This window comes from Arachis stenosperma, chromosome 3 (assembly GCF_014773155.1).
Source record: "Arachis stenosperma cultivar V10309 chromosome 3, arast.V10309.gnm1.PFL2, whole genome shotgun sequence".
In the NCBI taxonomy this organism is placed as follows: Eukaryota; Viridiplantae; Streptophyta; class Magnoliopsida; order Fabales; family Fabaceae; genus Arachis; species Arachis stenosperma.
The window spans coordinates 122,590,787-122,607,943 of NC_080379.1; positions in this window are offsets into that span (position 1 = coordinate 122,590,787).

The following is a 17,157-nucleotide window of genomic DNA, read 5'->3' on the forward strand; positions in this document are numbered from 1 at the left end:
GCCGTTGAGAGCGCGCCAATTGGAGTTCTGTAGCTCCAGAAAATTCATTTCGAGTGCAGGGAGGTCAGAATCCAACAGCATCAGCAGTCCTTTTGTCAGCCTTTTTCAGAGTTTTGCTCAAATCCCTCAATTTCAGTCAGAATTTACCTGAAATCACAGAAAAACACACAAACTCATAGTAAAGTCCAGAAATGTGAATTTAACATAAAAACTAAGGAAAACATCCCTAAAAGTAGCTCAAACTTACTAAAAACTATATAAAAACAATGCCAAAAAGCGTATAAATTATCCGCTCATCACACGGCACTACATTCCTCACTAAGCATCACCGTTTCCTTCTCATTCCAATCTCTTTTCTTGTTGATGAGCTCCTTTAAGAACTTGGCATACAGGGGCATTTGTTCCAAAGCCTCTGCCAAAGGTATGTTAATTTCCAACTTCTTGAAAGTCTCAAGAAATTTGTGGAAGTGCTGGTCCTTTGTTTCCTTGTGAAATCTTTGTGGATAAGGTAGTAGTGGTGTTGTGCTCTTCTCCACTTGATGTTGTTTTGGAGTTGGTTCCTCTAAGATCTTCTTTCCTTTCTTCAAATTCTGTGGCTTGTTGTCTTCCTCTGTGAGCTTTTCTGGAGCATTCTTGCTTATCTTGTCTTGGTTGATGGTTTCATCATTCTTTGTTGGCTCAGTGTCATTCTCCATAAGCTTCTTTGTTGCTCCTTGGCTACTATCTGTTAACACTCTTCCACTTCTCAGTTGCACAACCTTGCATTCTTCCTTTGGGTTGGGAATGGTGTCACTAGGTAGTGAACTTGATGGCTTCTCAACAGAAATCTTCTTGGAGATTTGTCCAATCTGCCTCTCTAGATTCTTCATGGAGGCTTCTTGGTTCTTGGTTGTCAATTCTTGGCTCTTCATTAGTTTCTCCATGAGTAGCTCTAGATTGGTGATTCTTTGTGAGTCTTGGGAGATGGTTTGATTTTGGGGTGTCGATGGATGAAGATAAGTGTTTTGGTTAGTTGGGTGGCTATTGGGTGGGTATTGGTTAGAATTTGGGTAGTTGTTTTGTGGTTTTCTGTATGAGTTTTGGTTAGTGTTGGCTGGGGGTTGTGGTTTGTGTTTTTCCAATTGTTTTGGCCTGTGTTTCTTTGCCATGGTTGTTGGGTTTGATTATGGTTGTCTCCCCATCTGAGGTTGGGATGGTTCTTCCAAGATGGATTGTAGGTATCACCATAGACTTCATTTGTTCCAGGATTTTGGTTGTGCATGTATTGGACCTGCTCTTGTTGTTGCTCTTCTTGAGTTTCTTCACTTTGCACCCAAGTGGTTGGAGGTTGGCTTGTGGTGCTCACTGCTGCCACTTGCAAGCCATCAATTCTCTTAGCCATTTGTTCAAATTGTTGTTGGATCTGCTGCTGCATCATCTTGTTCTGGGCCAGAATAGAATCAACTCCTTCTAACTCCATTACTCCTCTTCTTTGTGATGGTTGGCGTTGTCTTTGATGAGCAAAGAAATATTGGTTGTTGGCCACCATCTCAATGAGGTTTTGAGCTTCCTCTGTGGTCTTCATGAGTTGCAAGGATCCTCCTGCAGAATGATCAAGAGCTTCTTGAGCTTTAAGAGTGAGTCCTTCATAGAAGTTTTGCAACTTATCCCATTCAGTAAACATTTCTGGGGGACATTTCCTCAATAGAGCCTTATATCTTTCCCATGCTTCGTATAAGTTCTCAGCCTCCATTTGAGTGAATGTTTGAACCTCTGTCTTCAACCTTAGGACTCTTTGAGGGGGGTAGAATTTGGCAAGAAACTTGCTCACCAAGTCATCCCAAGTGTTGATGCTTTCTTTTGGAAAGGTCTCTAGCCATTGAGTGGCTTTATCTCTGAGAGAGAATGGGAAGAGTAGCAACTTGTAACTATCAGGAGGTACACCATTTGTTTTCACTGTATCACAGATTCTCAAGAAGGTGGACAAATGTTGATTTGGATCCTCCAAAGGCCCTCCTCCAAAAGAACAATTGTTTTGAACCAGAGTTATGAGTTGTGGCTTCAGTTCAAAGTTGTTTGCATTGACATTGGGAGGAAGAATGCTACTCCCATAATGCCTAGCATTTGCAAATGTGTATGAAGCCAAGACTCTTCTCTGATGTTGATTATTATTGGCTCCTCCTTCAGGTTGATTGGTATCTCCTTCCATGTCTTGGAATTCCTCCTCAGATTCTTCTTCTCCCACAATATTCTTCCCTCTTTCAGCTCTTCTTATTCTCCGAAGAGTCCTTTGATCAATTTCAGAGATGATAGGAGAAGATCTTCCTATACCTGACATACAAACACACAACAATAAACACACAAACCCAGGAATACAATGGAACTTCAATCTGTAGCTTAGAATGAAGTTTTAGTTAGTTTAAGCAAAAATTCAAACAGTTAGTGTGTTAGTAAGAATTAGAATAACAGAAAAGAAAAAGTGCTTAATCTAGACCTCCACTTCACTTAATCATTGTCAATCTATTTCAATCCACGGCAACGGCACCAAAAACTTGATGTGTGGAAAACGATCCAACACAAAACTCACCGGCAAGTGTACCGGGTCGCATCAAGTAATAATAACTCACATGAGTGAGGTCGATCCCACAGGGATTGAAGGATTGAGCAATTTTAGTTTAGTGGGTGATTTAGTCAAGCGAATCAAGTTTTGGTTGAGTGATTTGTGTTTAACAAGAATTAAATGACAGTAAATGTAAAGGGGGAAGGGAAAAGTGCAGTAAATTGAAGAACAGAATTGTAAAGTTGCAGAATCTTAAAGAGCAAGAAAGTAAATGACTGAAACTTAAAGTGCAAGAAACTTAAATTGCAGTAGCTTAAATGGCAAGAAAGATAAATGGCTTGAATATAAAAGGGAATTGAGGAATGGGATTGCAAGATCTTAAACAAAGAAGAAGTAAATTGCAGCAATTGATTGAGCAGAATTTAAATCAGAAACAATTAGCATTCAAACAGAGACAAAATAAAATGCAGCAAAGGTTCACAGAAGAACCCAAAATGAATTGTGATCTCAGGATCCCAAGGGCTTAGGTAGCAGAGCCTAAAACCCGATTTCCTTCCTAGATCTGAATTATCTAAGCAATTGACGAAAATTAGAGATGAAGCAATGGAAGAACAGAATTGGAATTCAATTATGCAGAAACAAAGTGCAAAGAGCTTGAATGGGAATTGGGACAGAATTTCCCCAACTTCACACACCCAATACTCAGAAAACAGAAGAGTAGAATTGCCCAAGTGAGAATGAGGAAGGAGATCAATCAATTCTCCCTTGATCCTCTTCGTGCTCGGACAAGTCTCTCAAGAAAGCTCAAAGAAATTGAAATTCAAAAGCCAAGGTAAAAGCAAAAAAATCAAAGCTCAAAGTAAAAGTAGCTAAAAAAGGTCTTTTCTTTTTTACATCAAACTAACTCCTATTTATACACTTTCTATTCTTGGATAATGGGATTTGGATGGGCTTTTGAATTGGTGAAGAAATGAATTCAAATGAATTTTTAATTTGAATTCTGGCCCAAAAAGTCACTCCCAGGAGGCTGCCCTGCCCTTGTGGATGGCAGGGCAGAAAATTGATGTATGGTGCACAAGCTTGGTGCGGCCTTGGTGCAAGTTGGTGCTGCGTGGTGCGCGTCTGGCACGGCGTGGTGCTTGAGAAGCTGCCCTGCCCGCGCCAAGGGCAGGGCGGGAAAAGGTTGATGCGCCAGGGACGAGTGTGCGCGCGCGCGCGAGATGCTTGTTGGTGCGTGGGACGCTGCCCTGCCCGCGCCAAGGGCAGGGCAGGAAGGCTTTGGTGCGCCAAGGGAGGAACGCGCGCGTCAGATGCTTGCCAGGACGATAGTTTGGTGCGCCAGGAAGCTAAGTTGGTGCGCCAGAAATTTTTGTGTGGTGCGCCAGTCCAATTGCTGCCCTGCCCGCGCCAAGGGCAGGGCAGAGTTGCCATATTGCACGCCCGTGTTCGAACCTGGGCGAATACACACGCTTCATTAATTTTCTTGATTTCTTGGCACGGCAATGGGTCTTAGAGCTTGGCTTCCTCATGGTTCCTTGTTCGAACCTTGTGGCATGCATGGGTGACCTTTTCTCTTTGATTTTCTTCCTTATGGAGCCCGATTCTGCTCTCCACAAGGGCAGGGCAGAGTTTGCTTTCTCTTGGTCCCAAGGCGCCATTTTGTGCTCTGCCCTTGGAGTGGGCAGGGCAGAGTTGCCTTTTCTTATTTGGTTCTCTATGTTGCCCTCCTAGAGGGCAGTCTGCCCTTGTGGAGGGCAATGTTGCTTCCCCCATTGCAATGCGGCATGCTTCTCTCCTCTTTGGCCACGCTTTCCTTTTCTTGTGTCACGCTTCTTAGGCCACGCTTTTCATTTTCTTTTCTTTTCTTCACCTACAATAAACCAAACAACCACTCAAAGTATCACTAAATTCAAGAGGCTTATAAATCAATTAAAATTCAATTAAAATTAGCTTAAACCTCATGGATTAACATTAATTTCATGGTGGTTGCTTGATTTAAAGAGTTTATGCATTTTCACTCCAAATCACTTACTTAGGATGCAAGAAAGTGCATAAATGCTAACAAAACAAGTGAAATTAGCTTGAAAAATGGGTATATGATGACTTGTCATCAATATCCTTGAGCCTTAAACACAAAGGATTCTTCATTCACTTGAATGATCAATTCTCCTCTGTCAACATCAATCACAGCCTTTGCTGTGGCTAGGAAGGGTCTGCCAAGGATGATGGATTCATCCATGCACTTCCCAGTCTCTAGGACTATGAAATCAGCAGGGATGTAATGGTCTTCAATCTTCACCAGAACATCCTCTACTAGCCCATAAGCTTGTTTCTTTGAATTGTCTGCCATCTCTAGTGAGATTCTTGCAGCTTGCACCTCAAAGATCCCTAGCTTCTCCATTACAGAGAGAGGCATGAGGTTTACACTTGACCCTAAGTCACACAGAGCTTTCTCAAAGGTCATGGTGCCTATGGTACAAGGTATTGAAAACTTCCCAGGATCTTGTCTTTTTTGAGGTAATTTCTGCCTAGACAAGTCATCCAGTCCTTTGGTGAGCAAAGGAGGTTCGTTCTCCCAAGTCTCATTACCGAATAACTTGTCATTTAGCTTCATGATTGCTCCAAGGTACTTGGCAACTTGCTCTTCAGTGACATACTCATCCTCTTCAGAGGAAAAATACTCATCAGAGCTCATGAATGGCATAAGTAAGTCCAATGGAATCTTTATGGTCTCATTTTGAGCCTCAGATTCCCATAGTTCCTCATTAGGAAACTCATTGGAGGCCAGTGGACGTCCATTGAGGTCTTCCTCAGTGGCGTTCACTGCCTCTTCCTCCTCTCCAAATTCGGCCATGTTGATGGCCTTGCACTCTCCTTTTGGATTTTCTTCTGTATTGCTTGGAAGAGTACTAGGAGGAAGTTCAGTAATTTTCTTGCTCAGCTGACCCACTTGTGCCTCCAAGTTTCTAATGGAGGACCTTGTTTCAGTCATGAAACTTTGAGTGATTTTGATTAGATCAGAGACCATGGTTGCTAAGTCAGAGTGGCTCTGCTTAGAACTCTCTGTCTGTTGCTGAGAAGATGATGGAAAGGGCTTGCCATTGCTAAACCTGTTTCTTCCACCATTATTATTGTTGAAACCTTGTTGAGGTCTCTGTTGATCCTTCCATGAGAGATTTGGATGATTTCTCCATGAAGAATTATAGGTGTTTCCATAGGGTTCTCCCATGTAATTCACCTCTTTCATTGAAGGGTTCTCAGGATCATAGGCTTCTTCTTCAGATGAAGCATCCTTATTACTGCTTGGTGCATTTTGCATTCCAGACAGACTTTGAGAAATCAAATTGACTTGTTGGGTCAATATTTTATTCTGAGCCAGTATGGCATTTAGAGTATCAAATTGAATTGTGCATTGAGAAGGAGTGGTACTCCATAAATAGAAGGATGTGAGAAGAAGGGGAGTAATTTTCGAAAATAAAGTCAAAGATTTTAAAAACATTTTGAAAAATATTTTGAAGAAGATATGATTGAAAACTTTTTTGAAAAAGATGTGATTGAGAAGATATGATTTGAAAAACAATTTAAAAAGATTTGATTTTAAAAATTAATGACTTGCCTAACAAGAAAAGATATGATTCAAACATTAAACCTTTCTCAACAGAAAAGGCAACATACTTAAAATGTTCTATCAAATCATTAATTGTTAGCAAGTATCTTTGACAAAGGAAAGAAATTGATTTTGAAAAAGATTTGATTGAAAAGATATGATTTGAAAAAGATTTGATTTTGAAAAATTTTGAAAACTTGAAAAACATTTGCATTAAAAACAAAATCTTCCTTCTTGTGCCATCCTGGCGTTAAACGCCCAGAATGGTATCCATTCTGGCGTTTAACGCCCAAAATTCTACCCTTTTGGGCGTTAAACGCCCAGCCAGGCACCCTGGCTGGCGTTTAAACGCCAGTTTTTCCTTCTTCACTGGGTGTTTCGAACGCCCAGCTTTTTCTGTATAATTCCTCTGCTGCATGTACTGAATCTTCAGTTCCCTGTATTATTGACTTGAAAATAGAACCAAGATCAAATAAACAATGCATGCAAGACACCAAACTTAAAATGAGACTAGTGTCTCAATAAGAAACATAACATATTTTTTTAGTTTTTTATGATTTTGTAATTTTTTTTTTGGTTTTTTTTTCGAAAATTAAGTGAAAAAGAAAATAAAGGTATCAAAATTCTTAATGAGAATTCCAAGAATCATGCAATGTTAGTCTAAAGCTTCAGTCTAAAGGAATTAGACATGGATAGCCAAGCTTCAGCAGGACATTGCATTCAAGAGCTAAATTGATGATAATCAATCAGCTTTGGTGATAATAAGAACATCACCTTGAAACACTAGAATTCATTCTTAAGAACTCTGAAGATAAATACCTAATCTAAGCAACAAGATGAACCGTTAGTTGTCCATACTAGAAACAATCCCCGGCAACGGCGCCAAAAACTTGGTGCACGAAATTGTGATCACTATTGTTCACAACTCAAATAATTCCCGGTAATGAATCCAAAAGATATCCACCCAATCTAAGGTAGAACGGAGGTGATTGACGGTCACACGTCCATAGGTGAGAATGATGATGAGTGTCACGGATCATCACATTCATCAAGTTGAAGAACAAGTGATATCTTGGAATAAGAACAAGCGGAATTGAATAGAAGAATAATAGTAATTGCATTAATACTCGAGGTACAGCAGAGCTCCACACCTTAATCTATGGTGTGTAGAAACTCCACCGTTGAAAATACATAAGAACAAGGTCTAGGCATGGCAGAATGGCCAGCCTCCCAATGATCTAAGATAGCATAAAACTCGAAGATAGCTACCAAGATATCTAAATACAATAGCAAAAGGTCCTATTTATAGGGAACTAATAGCTTAAGAATTACAAAGGTGAGTAAATGACATAAAAATCCACTTCCGGGCCCACTTGGTGTGTGCTTGGGCTGAGCATTGAAGCATTTTCGTGTAGAGACTCTTCTTGGAGTTAAACGCCAGCTTTTGTGCCAGTTTGGGCGTTTAACTCCCATTCTTGTGCCAGTTCCGGCGTTTAACGCCGGGCATTCTTGAGCTGATTTGGAATGCCGGTTTGGGCCATCAAATCTCGGGCAAAGTATGGACTATTATACATTTCTGGAAAGCCCAGGATGTCTAATTTCTAACGCCATTGAGAGCGCGCCTATTGGGCTTCTGTAGCTCCAGAAAATCCACTTTGAGTGTAGGGAGGTCAGAATCCAACAGCATCTGCAGTCCTTTTCAGTCTCTGAATCAGATTTTTGCTCAGGTCCCTCAATTTCAGCCAGAAAATACCTGAAATCACAGAAAAACACACAAACTCATAGTAAAGTCCAAAAAAGTGAATTTTAACTAAAAAATAATAAAAATATACTAAAAACTAACTAAAACATACTAAAAACATACTAAAAATAATGCCAAAAAGCGTACAAATTATCCGCTCATCAAGGACGAGCAAACCTTTTAAGTTTAGTGTGGAAAAAAGCTCTGCTTTTTGTTTTTTTATAACCATTAATGGCACCTAAGTCCAGAGAAACCTATAGGAAGAGGAAAGGGAAGGCAGTTGCTTCCAAATCCGAGTCATGGAAGATGGAGAGATTTATCTCAAAAGCCCATCACTAGAAAGAGGATGGAGAAAATAAGAGAGCCCACTCATGGACCTCAACAAGAGCATGAGGAAGTCCCTCATCAAGAAATTCCTGAGATACATCAAGGGATGCATTTCCCTCCACACAACTATTGGGAGCAACTCAACACCTCTTTAGGAGAATTGAGTTCCAACATGGAGCAACTAAGAGTGGAGCACCAAGAGCACTCCATCATCCTCCATGAAATCAGACGGGACCAAAAGGCCATGAGAGAGGAGCAACAAAGGCAAGGAGAGAGACATAGAGGAGCTCAAGAACTCCATTAGTTCTGCAAGAGGAAGAAGAAGCCACAATTAATAAGGTGGACCCGTTTTTTAATCTCCTTGTTATTTATTTTTCTGTTTTTTGTTTCCTATGTTTTATGTTTTATCTGTGTTTTTGTCTTTATTACATGATCATTAGTGTTTAGAGTCTATGTCTTAAAGCTATGAATGATTCCATGAATCTCGCACCTTTCTTAAATGAAAAATGTTTTTATTTGCAAAAGAACAAGAAGTGAATGAATTTCGAAATTTATCTTGAAAATAGTTTAATTATTTTGATGTGGTGGCAATACTTTTTGTTTTCTGAATGAATACTTGAACAGTGCATATTTTTTATAGTAAAGTTTATGAATGTTAAAATTGTTGGCTCTTGAAAGAATAATGAAAAAAGAAAAATATTATTGATAATCTGAAAAATAATAAAATTGATTCTTGAAGCAAGAAAAAGCAGTAAAAAACACAAAGCTTGCAAAAAAAAAGGGTGAAAAATAAAGAAAAAGAAAGAAAAAGAAAAAGCAAGCAGAAAAAGCCAACAGCTCTTTAATCCAAAAGGCAAGAGCAAAAAGCCAGTAACCCTTTAAACTAAAAGGCAAGGGTAAAGAGGATCCAAGGCTTTGAGCACCAGTGGATAGGAGGGCCCAAAAGAAAAAAATCCTGGCCTAAGCGGCTAAATCAAGCTGTCCCTAACCATGTGCTTGTGTCATGAAGGTCCAAGTGAAAAGCTTGAGACTGAGTGGTAAAAGTCGTGATCCAAAGCAAAAAGAGTGTGCTTAAGAACTCTGGGCACCTCTAACTGGGGACTCTAGCAAAGCTGAGTCACAATCTGAAAAGGTTCACCCAGTTATGTGTCTGTGGCATTTATGTATCCGGTGGTAATACTGGAAAACAAAATGCTAAGGGTCACGGCCAAGACTCATAAAGTAGCTCTGTTCAAGAATCAATAACATTATCTGAATTCTGAGTTCCTATGGATGCCAATCATTCTGAACTTCAAAGGATAAAGTGAGATGCCAAAACTGTTCAGAAGCAAAAAGCTACTAGTCCTGCTCATCTAATTGGAACTAAGCTTCATTGATATTTTGAAATTTATTGTATTTTCTCTTCTTTTTATCCTATTTTGTTTTTAGTTGCTTGGGAACAAGCAATAATTTAAGTTTGGTGTTGTGATGAGCGGATAATTTATACGCTTTTTGGCATTGTTTTTAGGTAGTTTTTAGTATGTTTTAGTTACTTTTTATTATGTTTTTATTAGTTTTTATGCAAAAAACACAATTTCAGACTTTACTATGAGTTTGTGTATTTTTCTGTAATTTCAGGTATTTTCTGGCTGAAATTGAGGGACCTGAGCAAAAATTTGATTTAGAGGCTTAGAAAGGACTGCAGATGCTGTTGGATTCTGACCTCCCTACACTCAAACGCGTTTTTTTTATCTACAAAAGTTAAATTGGCGCGTTCTCAATTGGGATAGAAAGCTAACATCTTGGGCTTTCCAGCAATATATAATAGTTCATACTTTGTTCGAGATTTCATGGCCCAAACTGGCATTCAAACGCCAGCCAGAGACCCTTTTCTGGCGTAAAATGCCGAAACTGGCACCAGAATTGGAGTTAAACGCCCAAACTGGCATCCAAGATGGCATTTAACTCTAGAAAAGGCCTGTGCACGTTTTAAGCTCAATGCTCAGTCCAAGCACACACTAAGTGGGCCTCGGAAGTGGATTTCTGCACTATGTGCACTTAGTTACTTATTTTCTGTAATCCTTAGTAACTAGTTTAGTATAAATAACACTTTTTACTATTGTATTGGGATCTTATGCCATTTTTCACATTTGGAAGGCTGGCCATTCGGCCATGCCTAGACCTTTTTCTCTTATATATTTTCCAACGGTGGAGTTTCTACACCTCATAGATTAAGGTGCGGAGCTCTGCTGTTCTTCATGAATTAATGCAAGTACTATTGTTTCTCTTTCAATTCACGCTTACTTCTTCTCCAAGATATACTCTCGTACTTAATTCAGTTAAGTCAGAATGAAGGGGTGACCTGTGACAATCACCCACTATCTTCGTTACTCGCTTAGCCAAGATCCACGTGCCTGACAACCACAAGCGGTCTACATGATGTTCAACGTAGTCATTGGATGACAGCCAGAGTATAGTCTCTTGGGTCTCTGATCCACGAATTTGACTTGCCTCTCCTGACAACAGAGTATTCGAATCCGTGAGATTAGAACCATCGTGGTAGAGGCTAGAACCAATTGGCAGCATTCCCAAGATCCGAAAAGTCTAAACCTTGTCTGTGGTATTCCGAGTAGTATCTAGGACGGGATGACTGTGACGAGCTTCAAACTCATGAATGTTGGGCACAGTGACAGTGTATAAAAGGATAGAGAGATCCTATTCCGACAAAAGTGAGAACCGACAGATGATTAGCCGTGCGGTAGCTGTGCCTGGTATTTTTCATCCGAGATGAGAGATCTGACAGTTGATTAGCCATACAGAAATCGTACCTGGACCATTTTCACTGAGAGGACGGATGGTAGCCATTGACAACGGTGATCCACCAACATACAGCTTGCCATGAAAGGGAGCACTGATAAACCATTATTTTATGGTTTATATTGTGTTTGATTGAGTGGTTTTATCAAGCTTTTCACCCACTTATTCATATGATTAGCATGTATTTACAATTTCTTCCCAAATTGTTCTATGATTGAAAACTTGCTTCCTAAAGACCTTTTAGTTGTATATTTTTATTTTACTTCGTACCATTCGATGCCGTGATCTGTGTGTTAAGTGTTTCAGGCTTCATAGGGCAAGGATGGCGTAAGGAATGAAGAGGAAGTGTGCAAAAATGGAAGGAACACAAGGAATTGAGGAGATGACCAGCAAGAAGTCACGCGGTCGCATGGCTCACGCGACCGCGTGAAATGGAAGAAATCAGAGTGACGCGTTCGCGTGCCTGACGCAACCGCACGGACTGGAAGCTGCACGAACGATGCAAATGCGTGGAAGACACGCACGCGTGGTACGAAAAATGCTGAGTGACGCGATCGCGTGGACGACGCGGCCGCGTGACGTGCGCGATCTGTAGAATTACAGAAGTCGCAGGCAGAGATTTTGGGTTGCATTTCAACCCAGTTTTCGGCCCAGAAACATAGATTAAAGTCAGGAAACATGTAGAGACTCAACACTCACTTCAGATTCGATCATTACTCACAATTTTAGGTTTTAGATGTAGTTTTTAGAGAGAGAGGTTCTCTACTCTCTCTTAGGATTTAGGATTTCAACTCTTCATCAGGTTCAATATTCCTTTTACTGTATATTTTCTCTTTTACTTTCAGATGCTTTAATGCTTGTATTACTTATGTTGCCTATTTGGCTTATGAACCTTTCATGTTAGGATTTTCTTAATTCAATATAATTTGAGGTATTCCAGACTCATGATTGCTTTTCCTTATTTTTAATTTAGATTATTTACTATTGGCTTTGGTTGTTTAATTGGTAACTGGTGCACGAAATTGTGATCACTACAACTCAAATAATCCCTAGTAATGGATCCAAAGACTTGGTGCTCAATACCATGGCATAAACACAACTTCGCACAACTAACCAGCAAGTGCACTGGGTCGTCCAAGTAATAAACCTTACGCGAGTAAGGGTCGATCCCACGGAGATTGTTGGTATGAAGCAAGCTATGGTCACATTGTAAATCTTAGTCAGGCAGACTCAAATGGGTATAGATGATATATGAATAAACATAAAGATAAAGATAGAGGTACTTATGTATATCATTGGTGAGAGCTTCAGATAAGCGTATGAAGATGCTTTCCCTTCCGTCTCTCTGCTTTCTTACTGTCTTCATCCAATCCTTCTTACTCCTTTCCATGGCAAGCTTATGCAAGGGTTTCACCGTTGTCAGTGGCTACCTCCCATCCTCTCAGTGAAAACGTTCCTATGCTCTGTCACAGCATGGCTAATCATCTGTCGGTTCTCGGTCAGGCCGGAATAGAATCCATTGATTCTTTTGCGTCTGTCACTAACGCCCCGCCTGCTAGGAGTTTGAAGCACGTCACAGTCATTCAATCATTGAATCCTACTCAGAATACCACAGACAAGGTTAGACCTTCCGGATTCTCTTGAATGCCGCCATCATTTCTTGCCTATACCACGAAGACTCTGATCTCACGGAATGGCTGGCTCGTTTGTCAGGCGAGCACTCGGTTGTCAGGCGATCAACCATGCATCGTGTATCAGGAATCCAAGAGATATTCACCCAATCTAAGGTAGAACGGAGGTGGTTGTCAGTCACACGTTCATAGGTGAGAATGATGATGAGTGTCACGGATCATCACATTCATCAAGTTGAAGAACAAGTGATATCTTGGACAAAGAACAAGCGGAATTGAATAGAAGAACAATAGTAATTGCATTAATACTCGAGGTACAGCAGAGCTCCACACCTTAATCTATGGTGTGTAGAAACTCCACCGTTGAAAATACATAAGAACAAGGTCTAGGCATGGCCGAGTGGCCAGCCTCCCAAAGTGATCAAAAGATCTAAAGAAAAAGGTTCCAAAGATCAGAAGATGAAAATACAATAGTGAAAGGTCCTACTTATAGGAAACTAGTAGCCTAGGGTGTACATAGATGAGTAAATGACATAAAAATCCACTTCCGGGCCCACTTGGTGTGTGCTTGGGCTGAGCAATGAAGCATTTTTCGTGCAGAGACTCTTCTTGGAGTTAAACGCCAGCTTTTATGCCAGTTTGGGCGTTTAACTCCCATTTAGGTGCCAGTTCCGGCGTTTAACGCTGGAATTCCTGTAGGTGACTTTGAATACCGGTTTGGGCCATCAAATCTTGGGCAAAGTATGAACTATCATATATTGCTGGAAAGCCCAGGATGTCTACTTTCCAACGCCGTTGAGAGCGCGCCAATGGGGCTTCTGTAGCTCCAGAAAATCCACTTCGAGTGCAGGGAGGTCAGAATCCAACAGCATCTGCAGTCCTTTTCAGTCTCTGAATCAGATTTTTGCTCAGGTCCCTCAATTTCAGCCAGAAAATACCTGAAATCACAGAAAAACACACAAACTCATAGTAAAGTCCAGAAAAGTGAATTTTAACTAAAAACTAATAAAAATATACTAAGAACTCAACTAAAACTACTAAAAACATACTAAAAACAATGCCAAAAAGCGTACAAATTATCCGCTCATCACAACACCAAACTTAAATTGTTGCTTGTCCTCAAGCAACTGAAGATCAAATAAGATAAAAAGAAGAGAATATGCAATGAACTCCAAAAACATCTATGAAGATCAGTATTAATTAGATGAGCGGGGCTTTTAGCTTTTTGCCTCTGAACAGTTTTGGCATCTCACTCTATCCTTTGAAATCCAGAATGATTGGCTTCTTTAGGAACTCAGAATCCAGATGGTGTTATTGATTCTCCTAGTTAAGTATGATGATTCTTGAACACAGCTACTTTATGAGTCTTGGCCGTGGCCCAAAGCACTCTGTCTTCCAGTATTACCACCGGATACATACATGCCACAGACACATAATTGGGTGAACCTTTTCAGATTGTGACTCAGCTTTGCTAGAGTCCCCAACTAGAGGTGTCCAGGGTTCTTAAGCACACTCTTTTTGCCTTGGATCACAACTTTATTTCTTTCTTTTTCTTTCTTTTTCGTTTTTTTTTTCGTTTTTTTTTTCGCTTGCTTCTCTCTTTTTTTTTTTTTGTATTCACTGCTTTTTCTTGCTTCAAGAATCATTTTTATGATTTTTCAGATCCTTAGTAACATGTCTCCTTTTTCATCATTCTTTCAAGAGCCAACATTCATGAACCACAAATTCAAAAGACATATGCACTGTTTAAGCATACATTCAGAAAACAAAAGTGTTGCCACCACATCAAAATAATTAATCTGTTATAAAATTCAAAATTCATGCAATTCTTCTCGTTTTCAATTAAGAACATTGTTTATTTAAGAAAGGTGATGGATTCATAGGGCATTCATAACTTTAAGGCATAGACACTAAGACACTAATGATCATAAGACACAAACAAAGATAAACATAAAGCATAAATTTTCGAAAAACAAGAAAAATAAAGAACAAGGAGATTAAAGAACGGGTCCACCTTAGTGATGGCGGCTTGTTCTTCCTCTTGAAGGTCTTATGGAGTGCTTGAGCTCCTCAATGTCTCTTCCTTGTCTTTGTTGCTCCTCTCTCATGATTCTTTGATCTTCTCTAATTTCATGGAGGAGGATGGAATGTTCTTGGTGCTCCACCCTTAGTTGTCCCATGTTGGAACTCAATTCTCCTAGGGAGGTGTTCAGTTGCTCCCAATAGTCTTGTGGAGGAAAGTGCATCCATTGAGGCATCTCAGGGATTTCATGATGAGAGGGGTCTCTTGTTTGCTCCATCCTTTTCTTGGTGATGGGCTTATCCTCATCAATGGGGGTGTCTCCTTCTATGTCAACTCCAACTGAATAACAGAGGTGACAAATGAGATGAGGAAAGGCTAACCTTGCCAAGGTAGAGGACTTGTCCGCCACCTTATAGAGTTCTTGGGCTATGACCTCATGAACTTCCACTTCTTCTCCAATCATGATGCTATGGATCATGATGGCCCGGTCTAGAGTAACTTCGGACCGGTTGCTAATGGGAATGATTGAGCGTTGGATAAACTCCAACCATCCTCTAGCCACGGGTTTGAGGTCATGCCTTCTCAATTGAACCGGCTTCCCTCTTGAATCTCTCTTCCATTGTGTGCCCTCTTCACAAATGTCAGTGAGGACTTGGTCCAACCTTTGATCAAAGTTGACCCTTCTAGTGTAGGGATGTTCATCTCCTTGCATCATGGGCAAGTTGAATGCTAACCTTACATTTTCCGGACTAAAATCCAAGTATTTCCCCCGAACCATAGTAAGCCAATTCTTTGGATCCGGGTTCATACTTTGATCATGGTTCTTGGTGATCCATGCATTGGCATAGAACTCTTGAACCATCAAGATTCCGACTTGTTGAATGGGGTTGGTGAGAACTTCCCAACCTCTTCTTCGGATCTCATGTCGGATCTCCGGATATTCACTCTTTTTGAGTGAGAAAGGGACCTCGGGGATCACCTTCTTCAAGGCCACAACTTCATAGAAGTGGTCTTGATGCACCCTTGAGATGAATCTCTCCATCTCTCATGACTCGGAGGTGGAAGCTTTTGCCTTCCCTTTCCTCTTTCTAGAGGTTTCTCCGGCCTTGGATGCCATAAATGGTTATGGAAAAACAAAAAGCAATGCTTTTACCACACCAAACTTAAAAGGTTTGCTCGTCCTCGAGCAAAAGAAGAAAGAAGAGAGTAGAAGAAGAAGAAATGAGGAAGAAGGGAGTGGCTTTGTGTTCGGCCAAAGAGGGGGAGAAGTGGTGTTTAGTTTGTGTGAAAATGAAGGGGTGAAGAAGGGTATATATAGGAGAGGGGGGGTCATGGTTCGGTCATGTATGGGTGGGTTTGGGAGGGAAAGTGGTTTGAATTTGAAGGGTGGGGTAGGTGGGGTTTTATGAAGGATGGATGTGAGTGGTGAAGAGAAAGATGGGATTTGATAGGTGAAGGGTTTTTGGGGAAGAGGTGTTGAGGTGATTGGTGAATGGGTGAAGAAGAGAGAGAGTGGTGGGGTTGGTGGGGATCCTGTGGGGTCCACAGATCCTGAGGTGTCAAGGAAAAGTCATCCCTGCACCAAATGGCATTCAAAATCACGTTTTGAGCCAATTCTGGCGTTAAACGCCAGGCTAGTGCCCATTTCTGGCGTTTAACGCCAGGTTCTTGCCCTTTTCTGGCGTTTAACGCCAGTCTGGTGCCCCTTTCTGGCGTTAAACGCCCAGAATGGTGCCAGACTGGGCGTTAAACGCCCACCTGCTAGCCTTACTGGCGTTTAAACGCTAGTAGGTTCTTCCTCCAGGGTGTGCTGTTTTTCTTCCTGTTTTTCATTCTGTTTTTGCTTTTTCAATTGATTTTGTGACTTCTTATGATCATCAACCTACAAAAAACATAAAATAACAAAAGAAAATAGATAAAATATAACATTGGGTTGCCTCCCAACAAGCGCTTCTTTAATGTCAGTAGCTTGACAGAGGGCTCTCATGGAGCCTCACATTTTCTCAGAGCAATGTTGGAACCTCCCAACACCAAACTTAGAGTTTGAATATGGGGGTTCAACACCAAACTTAGAGTTTGGTTGTGGCCTCCAAACACCAAACTTAGAGTTTGACTGTGGGGGCTCTGTTTGACTCTGATTTGAGAGAAGCTCTTCATTCTTCCTCTCCATGGTGATAGAGGGATATCCTTGAGACTTAAACACAAAGGATTCTTCATTCACTTGAATGATCAGTTCACCTCCATCAACATCAATCACAGCCTTTGCTGTGGCTAGGAAGGGTCTGCCAAGGATGATGGTTTCATCCATGCACTTCCCAGTCTCTAGGACTATGAAATCAGTAGGGATGTAATGGTCTTCAATCTTCACCAAAACATCCTCTACAAGTCCATGAGCTTGTTTTCTTGAGTTGTCTGCCATCTCTAATGAGATTCTTGCAGCTTGCACCTCAAAGATCCCTAGCTTCTCCATTACAGAGAGAGGCATGAGGTTTA